Source organism: Diabrotica undecimpunctata, unplaced genomic scaffold, assembly GCF_040954645.1.
Source record: "Diabrotica undecimpunctata isolate CICGRU unplaced genomic scaffold, icDiaUnde3 ctg00000258.1, whole genome shotgun sequence".
Lineage (NCBI taxonomy): Eukaryota > Metazoa > Arthropoda > Insecta > Coleoptera > Chrysomelidae > Diabrotica > Diabrotica undecimpunctata.
Window position 1 is genome coordinate 349,089 of NW_027311911.1, and position 6,000 is coordinate 355,088.

The window sequence follows — 6,000 nt, forward strand, 5'->3', positions numbered from 1 at the left end:
GGACAATATCTCCTGGTTGGATGGTTCTCTCGGAATGTTGTTTCCACTTGCTTCTGATTTGTAATTCAGTAAGATATTCTCTCTTCCATCTTCTCCAAAAATGCTGGAGAATTTTTTGTAATCGCTCGAAACGCTTGAGACAATTTTCTGGTATCTGACTGACATCTCTGTCTGGCAGCGAAACTAAACTTCTTCCCAGAAGAAGGTGAGCGGGAGTCAAAGGATTTAACTGATCAGGAGAGGATGTTATAGGGCATAAAGGACGTGAATTAAGAATTGATTCGACTTGAACCAGTACTGTGTGAAATTCTTCTAGATTTAAATGTGCTTCTCCCACAACCCTCTTAAAATGAAATTAACAAACTCTTAACCCCGGCTTCCCAGATCCCTCCGAAATTTGGCGCTCTGGAAGGTATGAAATGCCAATCTATTCCTTGCTCGGTGAAGTAACTATTGAATTCTTCCGATATCGCTTGATTTTTGAGAAAGTTATTAAGACTTTGTAGTTCCTTTTTTGCACCTACATATGTTTTTCCATTATCTGAATAAACCTTACTTGGTTTTCCACGTCTGCTCACAAATCGTCTAAAAGCAGCTAGAAAACAAGCAGTGGTTAGATTAGATGTAACCTCTAGGTGCACAGCCTTTGTCGACAAACATACAAATATACATACATGGCTTTTTATTAATTAAGAACCTCTAGTCAATCGATCTTTTAACAAAAACAGATCAGCGAAATCCGTTCCTATATTAATGAAAGGTAAATATTGTGTTATTCGTGTAGCTGGTAATTCTCCCATAATGTAATTACCAGGTATAGGTTTTGCTCTAATGCATGAGATACAGTTCCTGACAATTCCTTGCAAATATTACGTCCATATATTGGCCAAAACCTTTCTCGAATCGAAGCCAACAACATAGTTGGCCCACAATGCATCAATCGTTGATGCTCAGATTTTAAAATTAAACGTGTTAGTACATGTTTAGGTGACAAAATTATTGGATATTTTTTATCGTATTCGTAGGTTGACTTCTGTAACCGGCCACCCACTCGGATAATACTATTCACTAAAAATGGGTTCAAAGATAATAAGGTACTATTGCGTTTCAATCTTAAACCCTTACTTAATCTTTCAAAGTCTTCAGGAAAAGACTCCTTTTGTGCCAAGGTTACTAATATGTCGAGTGCGTCTCATAATTCATTACTAGTAAATAAGCCCACTCTTTTTTCCTTATCGCATAAATCTTTCACCTTTAGCCTTAATTGACAATTGAATATAAATCTCGCAATATACGCTGTTACTCGAATAAGTTTATTCAAATTTGAAAAACGTGTGAACAAATTAAAATTATCATTTAATATTAAGTGATGAGCAGTAGCCTTTTGCTCTGGTAAGCCTTCAAAATTTAGGATTTTACTAGATATAAATTCTTTTAGATCATTTGTAGTTAGCCAACCAGGACCACTCCACCACAAATTTGACATAAGTAGCTCATCAACGCTCATACCCCTAGAGACGAGGTCCGCGGGATTTTGATCAGTTGCTACATAATACCAATCACTCACATCTGTTAGTTGTTGAATTTTATTTACACGATTTGCTACAAATAATTTCCACTTACTAGCTGGACCTTTTATCCATGATAATGCTATCTGTGAATCCGAATAAAAATAGCACTTATCAAACTTAATTTGTAAATCCTTTATTGTTATCTGTGCCAGCTGTGCTAATAGCAACGAAGCACATAGCTCTAATCGCGGTATAGTTAATAACGTTTTAACTGGTGCTACTCTGGATTTTGAACATAAAAGTTTGGATATATATTGGCCTGATTGAACTTTACACCTAATATATATACAACAACCATAAGCCTTTTGGCTAGCATCGCCAAATCCATGCAATTCCACAGATACATACGTAGACACTGTGACCATTCTGGGTATGGTAAGATAAGTAATCTTCATTAAGTCGTCCTTGAAATTCAACCATACATTAACTATCTCTTCGGGAAGATTCTCATCCCAATCGAACCGCCCTTGCCATAGTGATTGCATTAATAATTTCAAAACTATTACAATAGGACCGAGTAGACCTAGAGGGTCAAAAATCTGCGAAATAGACGACAATATAACGCGTTTCGTGATAGCTTGGTACGCTTTAAATACCTGCAAGGAATAGTTTATTGAATCAGATTTAGAGTCCCATAATATCCCTAATGTCTTGTTCGTCTCTCCATTGTTTATATTTAAGACACTTAATTCCAAGCTTGTATCTACTTGGAATTTTGTCAATAATCGTCTTTTGTTACATAGCCATTTTCTGAGTTGAAATCCTGCACTCGCTAAAATGGATGTCACTTGTGCTTATAAAGTCAGTAATTCATGCTCACTATCTGCTCCTTCTAGATAATCATCCATATAGAAAGACCTTTTTATCGATTCACTCGCTTTAGGATTACTTTTTTCATGTTCACTTGCTAATTGTGTTAGACAGCGTACAGCTAAATAAGGAGCTGAAGCCGTACCGTACGTCACTGTGTTCAGCTGATAACATTTTAAGTCATCGGCTGCGTTTTGTCTCCAAAATATTCTCTGTAGTTTACGTTGTTCGGGAGATACGTGAATCATTCGAAACATCTTTGATATGTCTGCAGTCATAACAAATTGATACTTTCGAAACCGGAGAACTATTGAAAAAAGATCATCTTGCAAGGTCGGTCCCACACATTGTACCTCATTAAGAGACAGACCGGATTCCCATTTCATTGAAGCATCAAATACTACTCGAACACGTGTAGTTTTACTTACTACTTACTACTTACTTACTACCACTGTAGTTTCGCGAACAACTGCATGATGAGGCATATAGTAAGCTAATTGTTGCTCTCCTTCTTCATCAATCGCACTCATATGTCCCGATTGTAAGTATTCTTGCATAAACATATCATAATAGCCTTTTAGCTCAGGATTTTTTAAAAGCCTACTTTCTTGTGAAAAATATCTTTGTAAAGCACTCTTACGTGAATCTCCTAGATCTGTTAAATTTTCCTTAAATGGAATCGATACAATGAATTTATTGTCCGCTGATCGCTTGAATGTATTTTTAAAATAAGTTTCGCAATATTGCTCTTCTTCTGAAAGAATCGTTTTTACACTAGAATGAACATCTTCTATCTCCCAGAATTTCAACAATATTTTATTTAATAGCCTGCTCCTGGCTCAACTCGCTGGAAAAATTGCTAATATGCTTTTCTACTGGGCTAGAAGTTGAGCTTATCACGCCGCCCAAGATCCATCCTTATTTTGTCTCTTGTAGAACAACCTTGCTATCTTCTAATTGAATCCTGTCCAATTTTAATATTTCCCAGAATACAGATGATCCTATTAACAGATCAATTTCTCTCTCTCGATTGTAAGTATGGTCAGCCAATTTAATATCCTTTGGTATTTTTAAAATGTTTTTATTAAATGAGGTGGTAGGTAGCTTGTCGGTAATATTTTCTAACACTAAACAATTAATAATTGTACTCCTATTATTTTAAAATTAACCGACTCCATACTTATATTTAATTTTTCACAAAATCTCCTTGTTACAAAGTTGCTTTGTGATCCATTGTCTAACAGAGCCCTACACTCATGTACATTGCCTTGGCTGTCCTTAATATTTACCAAGGCTGTTGAAAGAAGCATTTGTGATGTCATAATTTTCTCGCTAAAGTATGACCACTTTCTACTTGTGTATTGTTATGATTTTCACATGTACTTTGTAATGTTCGATTGTCATTGTTAATAGTTCTACAATTATCGCTAGATTGTTTATGATTATTATTTTCCCTTGTATTATCGCTAGATGCCCTAGTATCCCTAGAACTATCGACATGTAGAAGACTGTTATGTCGACCTCCGCAAGCTTTACAACCTGAATGCCTACAACTCATAATGTCATGTCCTGGTCTCAAACAATTCTTACATAGATTTAATTTACGAATCTCATGTAACCGCATAGCTGGGGATAAGTTTAAAAACTTTTCACATCGAAAACTAGTATGTTTTCCTTCACAAAAATAACAAGTTACCGCACCTGATCCCTCTTGATAAGTACTTACAAATGCATTCCTTTTATTGTTATTGAATTTGTTATTAAAACCTTTAAATTGAACTTTTTTTTTTGTATTATCATGAACTACATTTGAAACTTCAAGCTTCTCTAATAATTCACATCTTTGTTTTAAAAATTTATTAAAATCAATCATTGTCGGCAAATCGCCCTCAATTCTAAATAGTTCCCATTCTCTACGAGTATATTTATCTAACTTGTTAGTAAACAAATAAATCAATAACCTATCCCACATGTTTACATTTTCTCCTAAAACTTGCAATGCTCCGGAGACTGAAATTGATTCTATTAGCCCCAATGCTTCATCACTCAAACATGATCGTAAATAATAAAATTTTTGAATATTAGACAATATACTGTTATCGTCAACTAAGGCTTTAAATGAATCTCTGAACTCTATCCATTGTTGAAAACTGCCACTGAATTTTGGCAATTTTATCGCGGGCAAATCGACAGCTCTTGAGCGATTTTTGAATCGGAGCATCGCATAAATTATAACCTGAAGAGATTGCATTATTGCTAGTATACAATTTATCCAGTTTTGACTTCATATTACTTATTAGTGCAAAGTATAATTTTTCAAAGCATTCCCTCTCGTCCTCGTGCTCTTGTAATCCAGTTTCTGTTGTCTCAGCTAATTCTATTGCTTCTTGTTTAATATTAAATTCTACGTATAAACCTTCGACCTTGTCTAACCTTACTTCTAATTCTTTGGCGGTTCTATAGTCTAAATTCGCCGAAAGATTCTCGAAAAACTTACTCTGCCTAGACAGTTGACCTTTTAATATGCCCCTTTCTCTTATTAATCTGTTAATTTCAGAATTCATCTTAGTACTAGTTCAACTCAAATAAAACTCAATTCGAAATATATGAAATGTATGGTAACGGTAAATTAAATGGAAATTATAAGGAAAAACTCACCTTTGTTCAGGTTAATTTACACGTGTTTCTAATCGCTGGCACTGGTTTTTCTCACTATTCGTCTCGTTGGACCAAAAAATGTTGGGGTAAATCGCTTGTTTGATAAATCGCTTGAGTAAAACTGATACACTAGTATAGACTTTATTTTTATTAAAGTAACTTACAAAAATCTCGTTACAAAAAACTATTTTCACGCTCAACATTAAATCTGTTTCTAACTTCATTCATTTCTTCTTTTTTCATCTGCTGTCACTTCTCAACTAAAGGTGTGGACAACTGCACTCACTCTCACCGCCAACTGCACTTATTGTTTTAATTCTCCGTAACAGTACTTTTTATATAATACTCACGATGGGACAGATGATAGAAAAGAACAAAGAAAAAAATATTGAAACACATATGATTTTTATTGACTTGGGGAAAGAATATGATAGCGTGCCCAGGAAACAACTATGAGAAGCAATGAGAAGAATGCACATTAGAGAGAAGTGGGTGAATATAACACAAAGACTGTATAAAGAAATAGAGGAGCAACTAAAGGGAATAAAATAACCAAAACAATTATCGTAACAAAGGATCTCAAACTAAGATGTGGTCTATCACCTACACTTTTCAACGTTTAATTTTGTTTAATAATTCAATTCAGCTATTGGGATTATGATATGAAGAAAAAGAAAAACTAGTAAATATAAAATGAAAAATTATGCTTAAAAATTGAAGAATAACGTAACCTTTTCTAGTATCAAATTTAGCCATCAAAAATGATTTAAGCTTATTCATAATGAATCCGTCTCCCTCTGTGGCGTAAGAAGTACTTGCTTCTGTAACTAATTTGACACACATTTTAGTGGATTGTTTATGACAGTGAACAGGAACGATTGTTCTCACGTTCAGAGCGTTTGTAAACAGCCGCTCAGAAGATTCCTTTTAGGATTAAATACGTTTAAGCGGATATACAGAC